This window comes from Stegostoma tigrinum, chromosome 24, assembly GCF_030684315.1.
Source record: "Stegostoma tigrinum isolate sSteTig4 chromosome 24, sSteTig4.hap1, whole genome shotgun sequence".
Taxonomy (NCBI): domain Eukaryota; kingdom Metazoa; phylum Chordata; class Chondrichthyes; order Orectolobiformes; family Stegostomatidae; genus Stegostoma; species Stegostoma tigrinum.
In genome coordinates, this window is record NC_081377.1 from 8,834,300 (window position 1) to 8,857,787 (window position 23,488).

The 23,488-nt window shown below is 41.9% G+C and overlaps 1 protein-coding gene across 1 annotated transcript in view; it reads left to right on the top strand.

Annotated features, from left to right (window-relative positions):
- Positions 1 to 23,488, top strand: part of LOC125465066 (ephrin type-A receptor 7-like) — a 775,671-nt gene that overhangs the window by 631,208 nt on the left and 120,975 nt on the right. The window lies entirely within an intron of this gene.

The window sequence follows — 23,488 nt, forward strand, 5'->3', positions numbered from 1 at the left end:
CTATCTATTTTTTCCCTTATTCTCAAATTATTTAAAACGCTGCAGCTTTGTGGTGACAAATGAAAGCTTTTCATTGTATTTACTTGTATCCCTTCTGTAAAGCACACATGACAATAAAATCAAAAATCAAAAGATTAATACGTGGCAATAATTCCCAATGCGCAATCATTATTACACTTTTGATTTCTAAACTCTGACTGAACACTCTGTTAAATTCAGTTGTGTTAATATACAAGTTTAGAAAACAATATTAACCAATTTCATTGCACAATGTGGACCTGCTAACCACAGAACCAACTCAATAAGTTTGTGGTATTTGTCCTTCAGTTCTTTATGTGCAACAAATAAGCCACTTTGAAACAACACTACTTCAGGTTTTCGGAAACAGTTCATTATAACAAGGCTTCAAGGCACCTGAACGAATGTTGTTTTTTTTGTGGTATATTTGTCTAATTATTTGTAATCGCACTCTGTGGCATAGCATCCTTTAAATCTGTTTGTTTGCTTTACATTTGGATTTGCTACTGGAACAAAATTCAACCTGCCCTTTGAGCTATAGTTTCTGCAAGCACAGGCTGCTGACTTCAGGATGATGTTTGAACTGATTTATTTTACAAACTAAATAATGCACATTTGCCCTCTGGGGGAGTTACATATATTTGTTGTGCTGATGCTGAATGCAGCAGTTCTCAACCTATTTACTGGGTTATTTTTGATTGAATATAATGGAGCCATTAAATATATACTCATTGAATGGTAACGCACAATGCCTAACTCAATTATTAATGAGCGATGCATATTAGAGTTTAATTTTGGATTTTTGAACCAAGGGGGGGGTCTATAGTTTGCTCTTTCCATCTTGGCCTTTTGCTCATTGTATGATTGCCGAAAAACACATCCATCTCTGGAAAGAACCTTTGGGGATTTTGAAAACTGACGCATTATAAAGCAAGCTTAGTGTAATATTGATTGTATTCTGAATCATTTCATCCTGGGTAAATGCCAGCTACTCTATACTAATTGATTTGTAATACAAATTGCTTTCTTGCCAAATTGCATTGTGCTTGATTTGTATTGATGTCCTCCATCTTATTGACAGAGTCACAAATTTATCTCTACACGAAGTGAGTGCTATCTTAAATGCACTATGGGCGGTGCACAGAGGGAATGTTAGACATCGGACGCTTATGTTTGCAGGTTGTAAGTTGGAGAACAATTTTACAAATCAGAACCAACAGGTTGGCGAAATTTTACTCTGCAATGTATTTTGGGGAGCACGCTTATTCTGCACGTTGATGGATGGCCTTCTGAGCACCACCAGTCTTATGCTGTGGGGTTTGTTGGTGATGTTAATGTTAATGCTGCCTTGATGTTCCCCTTCAGCCTCCCACCAATATAATCTGAGCGTCTGCAGTCGTGAGTTGTAACGTTTGTATGTAGAAATCATGATGCTACTGAAGTCAGCAGCAGCTTAATGGGGCCAGGACAATGGACATTCAGACTGTCACACCAGAAAAACTAAATTCAAGTTGGATCTTTTCAGTGTTCAAATTACTTTTCAGATTTAATCCAGATTTGGGTTAACACCATTGACTCAAGGAAGCATTGTACTGAACAAATAACCAGTGGTTTTCGTAATGATTTTACTGCTCTAAGTTTGAAAATGTGAATCATACAACAACAAGAATAATATTATTTACTAGAGGGTCTTGTATATGTTGGTTTCTGCTTGAACCGTTTGGGTTGGTTTGGGTAGATTTGTTGTCACAATCCTTGCTGGTATCAGTCTGTTACTGATAGTGTGTGGGAAAGGATTCCACAGAAACTCTTCAGTCAAAGGTAAACTGAATCTTGATGAAAAATAAATATATTCATTACAATCACTTAGTAGCTAGTTACGTTGCACCCGTGACACATGGTTGTCTCTCAAGAGAAAGTGAGGGTCAATAAACACCCACACTATTACTTTAGTTACATGCCATTACCAATCACTGGAGCAGTATACATCCTCCTGGTGAACGCATGTAGAAGTTGCAGTACACAAACAGCTCTGGTTAGCTGTTTCTAGCAACTGGGAAAGAGTGTAGTTGTTTGGCCCTGTCAGGTACCAACTAGCTTATACAATAGTGGATTGTAGCAACAATTGCAGTGTTTTCAATGTTGTAAAATACCCAGGGCATTTTGTAAGACTGTGATCAGAGAAAATTGATAGTGGACTATGGAAGGAGACATTAGGATAGAAAACTTGATCAAACAGATTTTAACAAGCATCCTAAAGGCAAAAGTAAAAGGAGAAATTTATAGCAGCAGTGCTAGAGCTGAGGAGAAGAAACTGGTGGTGTGTAATTGGAGATAAACCTAGATTTCTGAGGGCAGTCAGATGGGAGCAGTTTACAACATTAGAGATGGTTGAAGCCACAGAGGCACTATGGATGAATCTTGCTTCTTAAAATCAGGGTGGTACCAGAACAGAAACTGGTGGAGATTAGCGAGTGCAGGAGTGATGGGGAATGAGATTTGGATTGAGTTATAATACATGCCATTGAGTTTAGCTGCAAAGACAATAACCAGTTCTGAATGAAGTTTCGACAACTAGGTGATCCTCGGTTTTTTGAAAGCATTTGTATCGATGTGTGTACAGGTTGGAAACATACCCAGAAACAAGCGATTCTGGGAACTGCAGATGCTGGAGAATCCAAGATAACAAAATGTGGAGCTGGATGAACACAGCAGGCCAAGCAGCATCTCAGGAGCACAAAAGCTGATGTTTCAGGCCTAGACCCTTCATCAGAAAAGGGGGAGTGGGAGAGGGAACTGGAATAAATAGGGAGCGGGGGTGGGGGGGAGGCGGACCGAAGATGGATAGAGGAGAAGATAGGTAGAGAGGAGAGTATATGTGGGGAGGTGGGGAGGGGATAGGTCAGTCCGGGGAGGACGGACAGGTCAAGGAGGCGGGATGAGGTTAGTAGGTGGGAAATGGTGAGGTGGGAGGAGGGAATAGGTGAGAGGAAGAACAGGTTAGGGAGGTGGGGACGAGGTGGGCTGGTGTTTGGATGCAGTGGGGGGAAGGGAGATTTTGAAGCTTGTGAAGTCTACATTGATACCATTGGGCTGCAGGGTTCCCAAACGGAATATGAGTTGCTGTTCCTGCAACCTTCGGGTGGCATCATTGTGGCACTGCAGGAGGCCCAGGATGGACATGTCGTCTAAGGAATGTGAGGGGGAGTTAAAATGGTTCGTGACTTGGAGGTGCAGTTGTTTGTTGCGAACCGAGCGGAGGTGTTCTGCAAAGCGGTCCCCAAACCTCCGCTTGGTTTCCCCAATGTAGAGGAAGCCACAACGGGTACAGTGGATACAGTATACCACATTGGCAGATGTGCAGGTGAACAGCTACTTAATATGGAAAGTCATCTTGGGGCCTGGGATGGGGGTGAGGGAAGAGGCGTGGGTCAAGTGTAGCACCATGCGGTTGCAGGGGAAGGTGCCGGGTGTGGTGGGGTTGGGGGTGAGTGTGGAGCGAACAAGGGAGTCTCGGAGAGAGTGGTCTCTGCGGAAGGCAGACAAGGGTGGTGATTGAAAAATGGGTTGGGTGGTGGTGTCGGATTGTAGATGGCGGAAATGTCGGAGGTTGATGCGTTGTATCCGGAGGTTGGTGGGGTTACATGTGAGGACTAGGGGGATTCTGTTAGGGTGGTTATTGCGGAGTGGGGTGTGAGGGATATGTTGCTGGAAATGCAGGAGACACAGTCGAGGGCATTCTCGACCAGTTGAAGTTGCGGTCCGTAAAGGACGCGGACATCTGGGAGGTGCGGGAGTGGGATGCCTCATCCTGGGAGCAGATGCCGCAGAGGCGAAGGAATTGGGAATAGGGGATGGAATTTTTGCAGGAGGGTGGGTGGGAGGAGGTGTATTCTCGGTAGCAGTGGGAGTCAGTGGGCTTGAAATGGGCATCAGTTTCTAGCTTCACAAGCTTCAAAATCTCCCCTTCCCCCACTGCATCCCAAGACCAGCCCAGCTCATCCCCTCCCCCAATGCTTCCCAAAACCAGCCCAGCCTGTCTCCGCCTCCCTAACCTGTTCTTCCTCTCACCTATCCCCTCCTCCCACCACCTACTAACCTCATGCCGCCACCTTGACCTGTCCGTCCTCCCCGGACTGACCTATCCCCTCCCTACCTCTCCACCTATACTCTCCTCTCCACCTATCTTCTTTTCTCTCCATCTTCGGTCCGCATCCCCCTCTCTCCCTATTTATTCCAGAATCCACTCCCCATCCCCCTCTCTGATTCAGGGTCTCGGCCCAAAACGTCAGCTTTTGTGCTCCTGAGATGCTGCTTGGCCTGGCTGTGTTCATCCAGCTTCACACTTTCTTACCTAGAAACAAGCACGGATTCTTCAGTGTTGTATATGTAGGCAGCTAGTGACGGGATGCAAGGTACACTCTGGTCCTACTGCTGTCAGATTTAACACAAGTTCGAAAGAAATGATGTGTCAGTATAATCTGAACTTTCAGTCATGACACCATGGTACAGAAAGTCACTCAAGAGGAAGAAGGAAGAAGCAATGCAGTGGTAATGGTCAGGGGGATTAATGCAAACTGCAGCAAAGAGGATGAGTCAACATTCCTGTGTTCCTTCTTAGTGCCAGAGATCAGGGAATCGGCTCAGACCTGTACGGGAACCTGTGCTGAGAGGGAGAGAATCCAGTGATCTTAGTCCAGATAGGTATCCGTGCCATAGGCAGCATAAAGAGAAGTTTCTGCCTAACCAATATGAGGAACTCAGTGCCGTATGAAAAAGTAGAACCTCAAAGGTTATTATCTCTGCATTATTGCCTGACCCACATGCATGTTGACAGCAAGGTAAATCAGATCAGAGAAATGAACGTGTGCTTCAAAGACTGGCATGAGAGAAGGAGAGATGTCTCCTGTTCAGCCTCTAGCTTACAAACACTGAGCTGAAGCTGCATGAACCTCAAACACTTCCTGTAGATACATTTGCTGTGGAACTAATTTGCATTCAGGAACTCCCACTGGCTGCAACTGTGACACATATTTTCCCTGTCATTGCTCATGTGTTTTTGTTCACTACTTAATTATTTTACAGAATTTGATGTTTAATTATGTTTGTATTATATTTTATCAACTTTAACACCTGTTGCTACATTATGTTGAACCCAAATAAACAACAGAGCTTAGTCACTCACCAGTTACTAATCATGTAAGTACTTCCCCTTAAGAAAGTAAACACATTGGAGGCAATTCAGAGAGGCTTACTAGTCTAATGGCAGGTGTGAAAGGGATTGTCTTTTGTGGAAAAGATGGACAGGCTATGCTTGTATCCACTGGAGGTTATAAGAAAAAGTTGTTTCTGAAATGTATAAGTTCATGAGGGACCTTGACAGCGTGGATGTGGAGAGAGTGTTTCCCCTTATGGGAAAATCTAGAACCAGGGGTCACTGTTCAAAAACCGAGGGGATGCCCAGTTAAAACGACAAGAGGTGAGACTTTTATTTTCCCTGAGGGTTGTGCATCTTTAACATTCCCTTCCTGAAAAATGGTGGAAGCAGGGCTCTTGAGCACATTTAGGGCAAAGGGTGGTTAGATACTCAATAGGCAAGGGGGTGAAACGTCATCAGTGGTAGGTGGGAGCATGACATTGACATTATAATCAGGTCAGCTTTGATCTTTTAGAATGATTTGAGCAGGGGAGGGGCTGAATGGCCTATTCCTGCTGTTAATAACTACATTGTATGAGTGTGAAGATCTGTAAACCAGCACCTGAGTTAACCAAAATGTACAGCGTGTACTATCAATATCTGTAACCAGTTAATTGTGTATGGTGTTTGTATGTGTGGGAGAGTGGGTAACTTCGCTTTGATTTTAGGGTAAGTGTGTGAGAACTAAGAACGTATTAAGTCTGAGCTCAGAAAAGCTTTTGCTACTGAAAATGTGAGATCCACATTACACCTCTTCCACATAAAACATATTGGTCATAATAAAACGAACGCCTCTTCCACATAAAACATATTGGTCATGGGCAATTTAAGGAACATGCAAATTCTGTTGAATGCATGTTAATGTTATCTTGGAGACAGAGTCATGGAAAATACTTATTCTTGAATGATCAAATTTTTACACAGCCTCATCTTGGAAATTAAAGTTTAACAGTTGCGCCTTGCAAGGAAAAAGAATTATGGAATGTTGCAGCTCAAAAGGCTATTCGACCCATTCATTTTGTGTTGACTTTAAAAAAATTTTCCAATTGGTTCCGATCCCTGCAATTGCTCTCAACCTAGTGTGTGTTTCCTCTTCAGTATGTGCCCAAAACTCCAAGGAAAGTGGTGTAATTTTATTATCTAATTCTAATTTCTAATCCAATATGTAATTTTTCACCCACTTCTGTGGAATCTATTAGGCTTTCATTTTCATTGGGATAATATTGTGCAAGGTCCCCCAGTGCATGTAGGGTGTCACAGTGGCTCAGTGGTAAACAGTGGTCTCAGAGCAAGTGGGACCTTGGTTCAGTTCTGCTCTCAGGTGACTGTGTAAACTCCAGACATTCTCCCTCTGTCAGCGTGGGTTTCCTCCCACAGGCCAAAGATATGCAGGTTAGGATGGATTGGCCATGCTAAATTGTCCCATAGTGTCTAGAGATGTGTAGGCAAGGTGACTGAGCCACAGGAAATGCAGGGTTAAAGGAATAGGGTAGGGGGCTTAGGTCTGGGTTGGATGCTTTTTGGAGGGTTGGTGTGAACTTGATGGTCCGAAAGGCCTGTATCTGCACTATAGTGATTCACATGCTTTATGAGGAAGACACAGACTACAGGGATCTCACAGTCCACTCCACGCGTGAGAGGTTTTGAGGCAGATGTTCTGCGATGATAAAGTGCGGAAACATTGCCTGGCTTTTAGCCCCTTCCTTGAGGATAGGAGACACTGCAGCCAGTTGGCGTGTTTGTGTGTGCCATCCTGAAGTTGGCTGACTGGTACTCAGAACAGCTGCCTCAGCATGACTCAGTGCTGAAGACCCACCACCCATTCATCACTGGCCAGTTGAAGAGCACTAGCAGTCCAGGTTTTAAAGGAGGACCCAGCAGGAGGACCACACGATTTGCAAATAAAAAGCAGCATGAATTATTCAAGAAGCTGCTTCCAAACAGTGATCAACACACAGCGGAAGAAAGATGGGAAATTAGCCTGTTATAATGGGTCTCGAGGGAATATCTCGCCTGTCTCTGAGGAATATGAATGGTATTTACACATTTTCAGCCATTTCACTGCAAGCACGGTCCTGATTCTCCATGTTAGAGCTATTATGCAGAAAGAATGAGTTGTAACCACTATTTCAGATGCCACAAAACACATTGCATCTGAAAAGTAATTCTGTCATTGCCAAAGTAATGGTAGCCAGTTATAGCTCAGCAAGATCCGACAGGGTGGAATGTAATAATGAGCAGATGAGGACCTGGGGTTTTTTTTTGTGGTGTAGGTCTTTTTTGGCTTCAGGATCCCAGTATTGCATAGCCACTTGCAAAAGATCACAGAATGCAAGTCAGTTGCATTTAACGCAGCTTGATTTTCCATCATCTTTTCCACTGATTTTAAAAACTTAATCCAAGTGGTGACACCCAGCTCTCTCCCATTTTCTGAGCTGAATTCACCCCTTTGCTCCCAAAAGTAAGCTGGATGGTCCCTTTGAGAGGGCCCTAACTGATAAATACTTTAAACGATAATAAAGTGTGAAGCTGGATGAACACAGCAGGCCAAGCAGCATCTCAGGAGCGCAAAAGCTTCTATGCTCCTAAGATGCTGCTTGGCCTGCTGTGTTCATCCAGCTTCACACTTTATTATCGTGGACTCTCCAGCATCTGCAGTTCCCATTATCTCTAATACTTTAAAGGATTTTACTTAAAAACTGATGAGGAAACGTGTGCCTTGTGGAACCTATCACCAGCTAATGGCCTGGGTGCTGCCACTCAATGTCCTTTGAAGATATTTTCCTAATTAAACTCTCCAGGGATATTATTACAGACCTCCAGAGGGACTTGAACCTGGGCCTTCTGATAGGGACACCACCACAATCCCACACCGCTTCCATCCCAGAAGATAATTTTGATCTATCAATGTCTGTGTTGAGTTGAGTGCTCTCCTATTACACCACAAACCCCTCTGTACACTGGGTCTCACGGCCTGTTCACAGAATCTTTGGCCCAACAAATGCACGTGGACCCTTCGCAGAGCATCCCAACCTATCCTTGCATTTTTCATGGCCAGTCCACCCAGCCTGCACATCTTTGGGCTATGGGAGGAAACTCAAGCACCTAGAGGAAACTCACACAGACACGGGGAGAATGTGCAAACTCCGCATAGCCATCTGAGCGCAGGATTGAACCTAGGTCCCTGGCACTGTGAGGCAGCAGTGCTAACTACTGAGCTATCAATATTGGCTGATAAGCCACAAGTGAGTCTGAACAAAAAGAGTCACTTGTCTTAACAGCAGGATGTAGTTTAGACAGCAATATGTACAAGTTAAACAGTCTAGTTAGACATAATTAATGCAACTATTAGAAGCTAGGGCTAAGTCAACTGACCCGCATTGGGAACTCCAACTAGTGTCCTAATATTCTACTCTCGACAGTATGACATCACTAAATTGGGTGGAGACTAATACAATCTCAACATTAGAGATAATGGGAACTGCAGATGCTGGAGAATCCGAGATAACAAAGTGTAGAGCTGGGTGAACACAGCAGACTTGGCCTCCTGTGTTCATCAATCTCAACATTAACTCTTTGAGAACCCATGCCTTGTACAACAGAACTGACTGCTGTTCACCTGTGCTAACTGAAAATAATTTTGTACTTCTTGTTTTACGAGGCATAATCTGCCATTTGGATACACTTTCTCACAGATGATGCTTATTCCCTTTGTACGAATCCCGTTTTCACTATAGTCATCACACTGTGTACCAAGTTAGCAGTTTTAAATAAATTACAGAACAGTTTCGAAGGTAGCAGCCTTATTTAAAATAAAAGTTTTAAAATGCTCCCAAACCATGCTGCCTTGGTTGCCCTGCTGGCAACGCACAAATAAGCTTGGGCAGTAAGGCAGTGTCAGGGGAGCAAAGCAAAAATACAATTTTACATACAATTTCAATTGGAATTACTACCTGAACTCAAAGTCAAAACGTTACTCCAGTGAGTTAGTTTTCTTTATATATGCATTGAGGTAAACTAAAGTCTCATGGAATAGGGGGTATCATACCAGCATGGATAGAAATTTAGCTGGCTAACTGGCCACACTCATTTGAGATATTGGGCAGCTTTCTGGGGAGAACATACCTGCCTTAATCAAATAGGGTCATTGGTATCGTTTATGCCCAGTTGACAGTAGATGGGTATTCAGTTTAATGTCACCTCTGACTCTGCAGTGCTCCCCTAGTACTGCATGGAACTGCAAGCTGGATTTAGTGTTCATTTCCCTGAAGTGACTTTTAAATGCACAACCGCCTGACTTGGAGACCACAGTACTGCCACTGAGAGACTGGCTGAACACACAAAACAGTGTAGGCACAGGGAAGGACCAATGACTCGAATAAAATTTTTAATGAATTGCCTCTGAATTTCACTTTGCAATCAACACCAGCAAGAATTATATTTAGAGATATTAGGAACTGCTGATGCTGAAGGGCCCAGACCCGAAATGGCAGCTTTCCTTCTCCTCTGTGCTACCTGGTCTGCTGCTCATCTAGCTCAACACAATTATATTTAGATGTCTCTTAAACTCATTATACTAAGGATAGTTGAGTATATCTTCACTAACATGTATGCAAACTACTCACACTCCAATTTTTTTATGTATGTTCTCCTGTCTTCAAACAAGGTTTTTTGGTTAGGGTAGAGTTGTGACGCGATCTCCTTTAGGGCAGAATATTCATAGACTTTGTCACCCAGCAAAAAGATCATTGACTCCAGGGAATAGCATTGAGGATCAAGGAAGCTTTAATACATAAATCTGTTGAAAACATTTTATTTTAATGCAAAAATTCTGCAATGGCATTGATTTGAGGGTTAGTACAAAACAGAAAGTTATTTTAAAGTAGACTTTGTAACTGTGTGATCTTGTACATTTCAGAAAAAAAAATGTTCTTCAGATTGAAAGGCTGAGTCCAAATGAAAGAGTTCTGATTTTGGATGAGAGACCTGCTGGTTACTGTGATATGCTAAGCAAATGAAACTGAAGGACATTTCGTACTGATGCTGTGACTTTGTGCAAAGTTGCATTGTTACAGAGAGATTGAGAGTTTTAAAACCAAGCTGTCTCCCCAATCTCACCACCTGTCCAGATTGTGAGTTAACGCTTCAGCTTTTTTGAACACTTTGTGTATTTCCCCCACTTCTTGACTTGATGGGCACTGACCTTGTAAGGATGGCAACAACACTGTGGTAAAGTAGGGTTTATTTCACCCTGTCTTAGATGTGGAAGAAGCAAATATGCAAGAAGGTACAGGAGCAAGAATGGATAAAGAGATGATTTAATTTGTAACTACATAAACTGATATCCCGTTGTTGTTACGTAGTTATTAATGTGCTTGCGTTTTGAAAAATTGAATCCAAAAGTCCAAAGTTGCAGTTAGCAATCTTGAATTCCTTTCTGACGATGGGTTGATAGGCTATCCTAAAATTGAGGACTTGGAGACAGTTTCTTCTCTTTACAAATCCCCTTTTGAAAGTCCTTTGAAGGTGCATTTTTGAAATGTGATCATGAAACCAAAATACAACCATAAAAAAAAGGAACAAGAGTAAGCCATTTGGCCCCTTGAGCCTGTTTTGCCATTCAAGAAGATCCTAGTTAATCCGACATTCCTAACATCCACTTTCCTGCCCTTTCCGCATAAATCGTCTTTCCCCTATTTGGTTCCACTCTATGACTTAACGCTTAACCAGTTTCATAAAGCTGGTGAGCTCATCCAGTGCATCATTGTGACAAACAGCAGGAGCCCCAAACCCTTATCCCAGTCATACAGTCATAGAGCTGTACAGCCTGGAAACAGACCCTTCGGTCCAACTTGCCCATGCCAACCCAATGTCCTAAATAAATCTAGCCCCATTTGCTAGCATAGGGCCCATATCCCTCTAAACCCTTCCTCTTTGTATATTCATGCAGATGTCTTCTAAATGTTCTAATTGTACCAACCTTCACCAATTTCTCGGGAAGCTCATTCCATACATGCACCACCTTCTGTGTGAAAAAGTTGCCCCATAGGTCCCTTTTAAATCTTTAGATCTATAGGTCCTGATCATGATTTACAGATTCTGGTGACAGCACTCTAGTGCCTCTCAGGCCTGAGGGTGATACAAGAGCACTTCGTCTGGGTATTATGTAAGGGGTTCAGGTCCCTGGAGCAGCTATACGATGATGTCATGGAGCTGGGTAAATTGCACAATCTGGGTGGAGTTAGTACAGACTACATCACATTAAAGTCCTGTGCATCAGTCAGCCTAGGCAAATTGAGAGAGCCCATGAGCATGAATGCACTAATGTAGATTAGTCCTTAATTAATGTGACCATAAAGACAGCTCTGGTGTGCCTACATCTACCACATATGGCCATTTTCGGTGTCACTTTGAAGCCTAAGTTGAAGATAATTTTTGACTTTATCTCCTCCTTGATCATTAAGTAAAGAAACATTTAGTGTGGCATCAAACAACATGATTGTAAGCTGCTGATCCTTAAACTGTTTTCTATCTCCCGAACACTCTGGACATGAATATAGTTCCTTGGTGAAATTGGATCTCTTTCAGCGGGCTGTACTCAGTAATGAACTGGAGTACAAATGATTTGCTTTTGTCTTTCAAACTCAAGATATTTCCTATGGGTTTCTTCTGACCATTTCAGAATTGCTATGATATACCTCTTGGGCCTATTGAAATGCAATATGGATGACTGCTCTTCCTCAGCAGACATTTTGAGTGTCAGTGTAGAATACCCACTCTGATCCTGAATTATTAGAATCCACATTTATTTTGGCGATTGTGATTGAACTGCTACCTTTGGAAGGTAGTGAAGAAAGACTCCACATTGCTGTTTTCAAATTTAAGAATGAACCAAGCATATTTAATATCTTCACAACTTGGTCCTAGGGTAGCAAGGTTTGGCCTATTAATGGGTGGAATGGAGGGTTTCTCTCTGAGCCTTATTTCCAATTTTCAGAGCTGGAAATCTCTCTCTTACCTCATTTTCTCTTTCTTCCATCTCTCTTGATGTCTCCCATAAACTTTATCAGTATCTAAGTTTTTCTAGCCCTTGATGGATGTTGATCATTTCTGGTTCTAATCTCGAATCTACCTGCTCTGAATGGAATTGATTTAGAGATGGACCACTAGCACCTTTGAGTTCCTTTCGTTGATCTTGCTGGGGCACATTTCATTCCAAATTCCCAACTACAACCTTTAAATGGTCTGTGCTCAGAGTGACTAAAATTTCAGTGGTTTAACTATGCTGTTTTAAAAAGGTCTTCTGAACAAAATTTGCTTTTTTAAAACTACTAGAGTGATAAATTTTGATGCAGTAGCTAGTTTTGTTTTACCAATGTTTCAGCTATCCAGTTTTCCTCTTCTGGCTTCCAATCAGTTTATTTTGGCTTATGTGTTGTTTCTGAACTTCTGTCAAATTTTGTACCCTATTGTCAATTTTTTAGCTCATTTTGTTTGCTCCAACCCTGACATGAATCTTCAGTTTTTTTTGGTGACAGAAAGGTCCATTTTAAAACCAGGTTCTCACTCCTTCTCCCAAAGCAAATAATGACTTAATAATAAAGGTGAATCCCCCGCTCCCTCTGTCAGGGAGCACTGAGATTGTAAGGCCCTAAGCAACACTCTAGTAAATAGTTTCCTCCACGTGCTGTTTGATGCAGGAAACTTAGCAACACAATGACACCTAATAGCATGGAAGTGTACAATCAGAATGGATAAGGAGATTATTCAATCAGTAAAGACGTAAATACTCAGCAAGCGAGGGATAGCAGATTATCAGTCCTTGATTTTTACAAAATGGACTCCAAAAGCCCAAATAGTATTTGGAAGTCTAGAATTCCATTTCATGGGTGGGTTGATATGTTAGCCAAGAGTTGAAGTGTTGGAGACAATTCCTTCTCTTTATAAAGCCTTCAGAGGAAGTTTTGCTGAAGTGTCACTTTTCTACTTCAGCGTTTTGATGAAAGGGGGCTTATTTCTAGAGAATGCAAATACGGGATGATGACATTTTTATAGGTCAGGGTCTTTTCCTTTGTAACCTGGAGTCATGGGTGGCATTACAGCGCAGTGTTAGCATTGAAACAGCATGCTGTTTCTAAATAGTATAGTTAGAAAGGTGCAATACTGTGGGAGTCATGTGATAAAGCCTCCTGGTTGAGGTGAAGCAGTTAGCATTAAGTTAAAAGCTTGCATTGTAAGTTATCAACTGTCTATGGCCTATCGTAGAGGTTAAGTGAAAAGTTATTAACATGCCATCTTATAAGATTGATGTAATTTGCAAATCTGTTGCATGAGGATTTTTTTCTCCTTGAAGATGATCATTACTGTAGCAGATTATAGTGCATATGTTTAACATTCCAGGATCGTCAAGAGGGAAATGAAGCGTTGATTGTCTAGCTGACGTTGATTTCTGAGAAGCTTGCAAAAAGTATTGATAAAACTCAGGTTTATAGTGGATAACATTGCAGGGCAGTTCTAAATCAGTCACTAAATATATATTTTGACGTATATTGAAATAGATTTTCACTCCATTTTTGACATGAATAATCCAAGTAGAAACCTGCCAGAAAATAATGTTTGTCATTGTTGACCATAAAGATGCGTATACTATTTAATGTTAGTGTTTCTGATAGTACAAAGCGCTAATGAAACATCCTCCTTTACAGATGTTCTTCTATGCCTCCTGGTTCAATATTGTGCTGGCCATGCATTGAATGCAAATTTGCTTGATACAAATCATGCCTTTGACCTCACCCCTCACACAAAAAAAATTCTGTGTTCTGCTAGTATGATTCCCCAGACGTTCTTAGTAGCTTTGTTTGACATATTACGTGAGGACATAAGACATAAGATTTAGCAGCAACGGTAGGCAATTCAACTTTTCAAGCCTGATCCACCTTCCAATATGATCATGCTGATCTCGGCTTAACCTCAATGCTCCTTTCTTGTCCACTCCTCATAGCCCATCAACCCAATAGTAATTAAAATTCTGTCTCTATCCTCCTTAAGTTTACTTAATGACCTAGTATCTATCACATTCTGGGGTAGTGGATTCCACAGATGCTTGACTGTTTGAGAGAAGAAATTTCTCATCAGTTCTGTTTTAAATCTGTTACTTCTTAGCTAAAAATATGACCTCTTCTCCTCCTTTGCCCTTTGAGAGAAAATAACTTCTCTGCATCTACATTGCCTGGTTTGTATTGTGAATCATATATGAAATGGTCATATACATTCCAACCTAGTAAGATCCACTTTAAATATGTAAATTGGGACCTGATGTCATTGTAATATGATCTAACTCATAGCATGGTTCGATTGTGAAATTAAGGACAAAACTCTTGATAACAGCAAGCCTTTCATTTTAATAAAAGTTTTCTTGTTAAAGGAAGCCACGGATCTTGTCTTGCCTTGATTCCCCTTGTAGCTACTTGTTGTCCACCAAGGTCCCTACAACAGCTACTCTGCAGAGCCCAATTTTAACAGTTGGGCAGCTACTTCTGTCTAATTTACCTGTTTGTTGATCAAGAGCTCAAGAAGCAGCAACACACAACAGAGATTTGGAGTTGAGTTGGATGAGCTTCCCAGATTAGGCCTCCATGTAACTGCACCCTTGTTTCAGTCTGGGTGAGAAAATTAGCCTTCTATTGTCCCCTGCATTAGATTTGAAGTATATCTCAGTTGACTCACTTTGAGATCATTTATTAAACCTGTCTCATTCCAGCGAGCCACAGAACGTTACATCACATAAGGAGCCCATTCAGCCCTTAGTGCTTACGCTGGTTCTGTTACCTTTTGCCAATCTCCTGCTTTTTCTCCACGTCTCTGTGCGCCCTCTCTGTCCATACCATTATCCAGCACCCTCTTGTGTACCATAATGCACATTACCAGGTCCAATCCCCAGTCAGATCCACAGCCTGTTGTTCTAGAAAACTGTTCTGAATATAAATTCTCCTTTATAAAGGGGCTACCTTCAGAAATGTGATTTTCCCAATCTTCAAAAATATTAAAGTCATCCATGATGGGCTGCCATTTTTACAAGCCCTTGTTATGTCCGGAGATACTCTCTGCCTTACACAACAGCAACAATTAGGGACTGAGACATTGCTCCCACTAGTATCCTCTATCCCTTGTCATGTGCCATTATGGATTCTTTATCATGTAGTTCCAGATAATTTCTTGCTATCATCCCTGTTACAGTTTGCACTATCAAAGTTACCCTGTACCAATTGTCTAATGCTCAGGCAGTAATCCTGAAACTATTACCTTGGAGGCAGTGCTTTGTAATTTAGCTCCTAACTATCCAGAATCTTTCACAGGAACCTCCTTTCGAGTGCCAACAAGGATGATGTCAGTTGAATATCTCCTCTCCCTTTTCAAGTTTCTCTCCGTCTGTGAGGATATGTTTTTAACTCTGACAATGGGCAGGTCACACAGCCCTCGTGAGCCATGCATCCCACCCGCACTTCTCCTTTGTGATTGCAAAATTGTTAACTATCTCTCTATTTATTCTGGCACCTGCCACCCTGTCTTCATTCTCTTTACTGCCCTAGAAGAAACATTGATATCCAATGCACTGCTCATATATCCTGCTCAACCTCAATGGCTGCCTGTACCATCATGCCATGGTTCGGTTACTCATCCTTCCTGCAGTCCCAATTCTCTTTCCCACAGCTTACAAGAACCCCATAACTGCTGGACAATTGCAAGGACTGAGGCTGTTGGAGAGCCGGCCCTTCAGCCCCCATACCTGCCTGGCCTACGTTCAAACCCATCCTGCCGCTGATCCCAGACTAAATGTGAGTTGCCTAATGTAAGGAGAGCGATCACCTCCTGGAGCAAAGTGTCCAGGAAACCTTCACCCCTCCTTGCCATGGCACAATGTTGGCAGCTGCTCAACTCGGTCCTTCTCACCTGCTGTACCATGGATCAAGCATCGGAATGGCATGCGCTGCATAATATGAATCTTCTCAAAATAGCAGCAAAAAGTGTTCAAAGGAAGGAACAAAACTGGGCTCCCAGTTCAGCCTTTGACAGCTGATGGCTACTAGGAATTTGAGCCTTTATGATTCACACCCATTCATTGTTACCACTGGAAGTATTTTTATTGATTCTCATTTTTATCGCGACAAAAAAGTTAACGAGGAAATGCAACGGATGATTTCATGCCCAATGATAGTTTGAAAGGATATTCTTAAACAGACTTAAGACACCACATTTGCACATAAGTGTAATTACATCCTTTATTAATTGTTGTACCATAGGCAGGAGAATTAAGCAATAACCATAACAGCCACAAAGACTGATAATGAAGGAAAGTATCATTATGCTAACCGTTTAGCTCCATTTTCACGGGCAGTTACAGCTTCCACATCATTACAGGTTCTTAGCTGTATCTCAGGGGTTGGTTGGACATAATCTTCTTCTTAGTTTTAACTTTGTGTGACGTGAATGTTGGATTATCAATTTTCCACATTTATTTTTCTGTTCATTTTGTGGGATGTGGGTGTCGCTGGCTGTCCAGCATTTCTTGTCCATCCCTACTCGGCCTTGAGAAGGCAGTGGTGAGCTACCGCTGCAGTCTTCATTCTATGGGTTGACCCGTAATGGCCTTAGGGAGGGATTTTGACCCAGCAGCAGCAAGAGTGGATGGTCAGTGGCTTGGAGAGGAACTTGTATGTGCACATACAGTGTGAGGGATCTGTCAGATACAGTTCTCAAACTATCAAATAAAAACCAAAAGAACTTGGGATGCTGTAAATCAGGTACAAAAACAGAAGTTACTGGAAAAGCTCAGCAGGTCCAGCAGCATCTGTGAAGAAAAAAATCAGAGTTAATGTTTTGGGTCCTCTGATCACAGTTCTGAGGAAGGGTCACTGAACCCGAAACGTTAACACTGATTTTTTCTTCACAGATGCTGCCGGACCTGCTGAGCTTTTCCAGCAACTTCTGTTTTTGTTTCCAATCTATCAAATAACACAGGAAGGGTCAGCTGGCCGGTCCTCATTATGATCTTTGGGGTGGGGTGAGGGGAAAAGGCAACACTAAGTGTTTTAAATTGCTAATCAAACGGCTCCCCGATTTGATCAAACAGCCATTTCTGAAGAAGGGTCTAGGCCCGAAACGTCAGCCTTTCTGCTCCTCTGATGCTACTTGGCCTGCTGTGTTCATCCGGCTCTACACCTTGTTATCTCTTGATCAAACAGGGGCTGCACAGTAATTTGTTTGTGATCTCTAGTAATGGTTTAACATACTTGAGTAGATTTGTAACTCAGATTGCGAATGCTGTGATTGGTTTGCACGCCGAGCTAGTTGATTAATTTGCAGATGCTTCATTACCCTGCTAGGTAACATCATCAGTGCAGCCTCTGATGAAGCGCAGTTGTGTTTTCCTGCCTGGTATTTAAACTCTGGGTACTGTTGGAGTTAATTACCTCATTTCTGATTTTTCTTTGCAGTGGTGAGTATATGGGGTCTAATTCTATGTGTTTATTGATGGAGAACCAAGCCTCCAGAAATTCCCGTGCTTGTGTCTGTTTGGCTTGTCCTAGGACCCTTACATTATCAGGATACGTGCTTGACACACAGTATTGTGACAAGTATGTCGGGGCGTGCTGTAGCTCCCTGTTGTTTGTGTGACAGGTATGGTCAGACCCACCTGTTTGAGTAGCCATTGTCTCTGAATACTTGGTGGAGGCATACCTAGATGAATAGCAGAAGCACAGGAATTTCTAGAGGCCTGGTCCTCCACCAAGAAGGCCATCAATAAACACATAGAATTAGATCCTGTATATACACCACTGCAAAGAAAAACTGGAAATGAGGTAATCAACTCCAGTGGACCCCAGAGTTTAAATAACAAGCGGGAAAATACAACAGCACTTCATCAGCAACTGCGCTGATGATGTTATCCAACAAGGTAATGACACAACTGCAAACTAACAGACCAGCATTGCGAGCGACCCAACCGCAGCATTCAGTAACAGCTCCTGGCTTGTCAGTACCATTTAGTTTAATGTCAGGATAATTAGTGGAGTAACACAATCCCAACAGTGAATTGATGCTATTCTATGTCCCTTGTGCACCAAATCTGAGGTTGTTTCCTCTGTGCTGAACTAACCACTAGCAGCTCTTGGTTGGGATAGAACAAAGAAGTGTCCTTTCTATTTTTTTTAATAAACATGTCGGACAAATCATGTTGGGTGACTGTAATTAAAAACTAATCCTTTCCATTCTTTTTGTGAGGGTCTCTTTGATTACCAGTGATAGAGGATGAACCATCAGTGAGAATAGGTACTTGCCTTAACAAGGTGCAGTTTAATGCATGGCTACAACTGGTAGAATCTATGTTGGCTAGTTAGATACAATAACTAAGATTATCATGGAACACTAATGACATATCTGACCCCTTCATGATCTTCAGCTAGACAACCCTTTTCTTCATCCAATACACTATTTCTTGTCAAATTAGGTGGAGCTTAATGCAGTACTAACATTAACTCTTTCAGAACCATCACTTTATAACACAACTGATGCACTGAGAAGGGAAGTCTTGACTGTGTTTAAGGATCAACAAAGACTGAACCTGATGTGAAATCATAGAATCCCTACAGCGTGGAAGCAGGCCATTCGACCCATTAAGTCCACACCGACCCTCCGAAGTGTATCCTGCCCAGATCGCCTCCCTACCCTGTTCCTGTAACCCTGCATTTCTAATAGCTAATTCACTACTTCGTATGTCCCTGGACACTGTGGGCAATTTCGCATGGCCAATCCACCCTAACCAGCAACATCTTCTTGTCACTGCACTTCCATACATTCTTTTAAACATAACAGCTTACCAAAGTGTTCTTAGTGGAGGTTAATGCTAATTCAGAAAAGCATGCTTTTTGGGATTGTTTCCAGTTTCCTTGGTTCCCAGGTTTTAGCAGATAATCCATCCCTGTCAGCTCCATGGAGTCCAAACCATCTTTTCCTCATACTAGTGCTACGCCAGTGCTAACTGGCTTGTTCAACCCATTTGCTTTCGAGAATCAATATTATAGAGTAAAGAAATTAACATCAGTGGTGTACATCACAATGCAGGGAGTAGTGGTGATAAAATGGTAGTGTCACTGGATCAGTAATCTGGAGGGCCAGGCTAATCCTCTGGCAATATGGGGTCAAATCACATCATGGACAGTGGTAGAGTTTAAACTAAATTACTAACTCTGAAATATGAAACCTGTGACAGGTGCCATGAAATTAATTCCCAACTTTAGCTTCTTTACCTTTCCGTCTGGTTCATTAATGTCCTTTAGGGAGTGAAATTTGCCATCTCTGCCCAGTCTGGCCTGTGTGTGACTCCAAAGGCAGTTGACACTGAAATGGCCAAGTAAGTCACTCAATTCCAGAGCAATTTAAGATGGGCATCAAAAGCTGGTGAGATCCCATGAAATGAATTTTTAAAATGGTGCGTTGACATCAGAGTCGCATGATTAATCGAACGAGAAGAAGGCTGAAACCTCATCTCAGGTGAAGAGAAAGTGTGTAGAGACCAAGATGTAACTAAAGAGATTTTGCATAATATTCCATGGATTCCAGACATTTTACTTTGGAGACTAAACAAGGTTAGACCCCCATGTACAGAACCAAATAGATACATTGTCCTTTTGTTTTCTTTGTGTCAGATGGCAGTATAACAGTGGATTAATTGTTTCTATTACGAGTGCACTGCTAATAACAACACAGCACCCCCCGGCTTTCTGCCTGTTTCATATGCTCATGGAATGGTTACAACACAGGAGGAAGTTGTTCTGCCCATCGAGACCATGCTCACTGTCTGAAAGAGTCATTTTGCTCTGCTGACCTTTCTCTCACATCTCTGGCAATTTTTTTTTCCTTTCGTGCAGCTTTTTGTATTCCCATTGAAAGCTGTGATTGACTCTTCAGCAACTATTCTCTTGAATAGTGTATTCCAGGTTGTAACTGCTTACTGCATTTAAACTAAAGTAATTGGTACTTAAAAAAAAGTTAACTCTCATTTTTGACCTTATTGCCCATGAGAGATGCTTCCATCTAATTACTGTACCTGGACTCCTCATGGTTTTAACACCTCTAATGCAAGGAGAACATGCCCAAGATTTTCATTCTTTCTACTTAACCTTACATCGCTGCATTCAATCTCATAACGTATTCTGTACCCTCTCGAGAACTGTTGCATCTTTCTAAAATTGTGATTTCAACACAATAACCAAGTTGCAAACAAACCTGTGTTTTATAAAAGTTCCTTGTAACATCCTTGATTGTGTATTCCATTCTCAATCAGAATCCAGAATCCCAAATGTTGTTTCAACCACTTTTTCAGCTAGCCCTGCAACCTTCAATGAATTTGTGCACATGGGCCCTGAGGTCTGTCTGTTCTGCAGCTCTTTTGCAGTAATACCGACCAGCTTAATTTTTTTTCATCCTGAATGCAGAGAATGAGGAAGAGATAAAGAACGGTTTTAACCCTGTCAACAAATCAGCTAACTGGGAAGTTTGAAGCCATTGAAGCAATGAATTCCTTGAAAATGAATGTGAAATCTTTCGCTTAGAAACTTGGGCATGAGGGTAGGCCATTCAGCCATTTGAGCCTGTTCCATCATTTGACAAGCTCATAGTTGATTTTGGTCGCAGATCTGTTCATAGCCTCTGACTGCCTTGTGTATCAAAAATCTAACTCAGCCTTGAATAAATCTAAAAACCGATCTTCCACTAATCTTCTGGGAAAGGGAGTTCCTTACTCTTATAACCATTTGCAAAAAAAAATCTCTGCTTGTTTCCTAGCATAAAAAGAATTCTTGAACCTTGTCACCTTGTTTTGTCTCCCACATGAGAGAAATCCTCCCAAGATCCACTGACCACATCCCCTTGAGAGCTGGCATGCTTTATTAAGGTCACCTCTCTGTTCTAGTGGATTTCAGCCCAACCTGTTCAACCTTTCCTAAGATAAGCCCTTCATCCCAAAATGAACTGAGTTCAATGCTCAAAATGGGGAAACAAAATTTGTATTGCTGTTGTAGTGACCACCATGAATTGTACATTTTCATTTGAGATTGAGATCTGAAAGTACAGTAACTGCCTTGTTAAAATGTCCCAGCTCTGTGCATATACGAGGGAACTGCATTAGCAATGACCTCCACAGCCTATAGAAGGTGACGATGACTTTGCACATAGAAATATCTGCCACTTACTTTGAATTAAAAAACTGATATTGCTAACCTGTACCTCTTGCCTTGTTTCAATACAAATACTGTGGCAGCTAAGAAATGAGTGTTCTCTTTGTGTGTTATGGCTTTAAGTTTAATGGTGTGTTAATAATTATTGAGGGTATCAGTGAATTCTTCTAATTCTGCTTTGGTTGAATCCAAATACCCCATATGTTAACACAGACAGCGAGGACATGGTTACTATGCTTAATGCATCAGCTCATAAATGCACCATTGAAAATGAGAAAAGGTACCCTGGAAACCAGTTAAACAGCCCCAGAAAACCAAATGCATCACTGAAAAACAAGGGAGACTCTTGATGAGAAAGGTGCTGTTGATTGGACCACAGCAAGTTGTTGCGTTGCATTTACAATGTGCTACACTACGTTGGCACTCTGTGATGGTGATGGAGGAAATGAACGATTACAGAGCACAAATCCAGCAGGATTATTTTCCTTGATGCTGTCAAGTATTTTGAGTGTTATTGGAAATGCATTGATCAGAAAAATGGACAGCATTTCACCCTGATGTGAGCTTTGTCGCTGACTGACATGCTTTGGGAAATTGGGATGTGCCTTCCTCACCTATCAGCTGCCTTTGTAACTACAACTTTTAGAAAACTGAGATGACACAGTGTGGAGCTGGGGGAACACAGCAGGCCAGGCAGCATCAGCGGAGCAGGAAAGCTGACATTTAGGATCGGGATCCTTCTTCAGAAGGAAAAATGACCTTTCGGGTCGGGGCCCTTCTTCAGATTTAGGGTCCCGACCCGAAAGGTCATTTTTCCTTCTGAAGAAGGATCCCGATCCTAAATGCCAGCTTTCCTGCTCCTCTGATGCTGCCTGGCCTGCTGTGTTCACCCAGTTCCACACCTTGTTATCTCAGACTCCAGCATCTGCAGCTCTTGCTATCTCATTTAGAGAGCTGAGCCAGTTAAATTTCTGATCAGTGGCGACCTCAAGGAATGTAACTGTTCTGGGATGCAATTATGGCAATATAATTGAATAGTTAAGCGTTGGGGGTTGATGAGATTCATTCTAGATGGAGATGGTCATTGCCTGTTAATTGACAGGCACAGACGTCACTTACCACTTACCAATCCAAACCTGCATGATGGCCAGACATGCACTGCATGCTGTCCTTCACAGAGTGTATAGCTTTTCTGGCTTTTATTGTGGTTGCCAGTGTTAATTTCTGTTCCTGATATGAAAATTCTTGCAAAGTTGGCGTATTTGCAGTGTAGCAAGACCTCTCCTGTATTCATTAACTCCATCTCGATGATCATCAGTCACTTAAAGTTTGTTCTTGAAATGTTATCCAGCGTACCATTGAACTGAAATTAATTAACATAACAACAGCACTGAAGAACTCAGTGCATTGCATAGTCATTGCTTCTCTCCAGCATTTTATATCTTAAGAACATATGAAATACCGGCAAGAGTAGGCTATTTAGCCCCTCGGGCCTGTGCTGCTATGCAATCTGCTTGTAGCTGATCTGTCTCAGTCCATTTTCCAACACCATTTTCTTACCAAAGCTCTGAAAAATTTCAACACAACAAGTGTATTTCTAATCTGCTTTATTAGAGGCTGATGTACTTTGGCTTCCTAATTTTTTCCTGTATCAGCTTGCTAAATTTCTTCGATGAGTAAAAGAATGAATTCCTTTCAACTGCATTCTCACCATTTCAGAACATTCATTGGACATTCCCATCTCTTGATTTATTATTGAGTTATTTTTGAGGAATTTCATGGCAAGGGGTTCCATCATAACTTATTATCGCTTTTCTCACACTGTCATCTGTTTTTCACTCCATTCTTTATGCTACCGGCCTTTCTCACATCCATCCCAAGCACTTATGCAGTAGAAGAGGCAACATTCCCACTGGTGCCAATACCTTACAGCATGCCAGCCGTTGGCGGTTTATTTAAGGCTCACTGCCCTTCAGTGAAATTAAACACACACACTTTCCTCTGCGGAAATCAAAACATCTCAGAGAGGAAAGCAGAC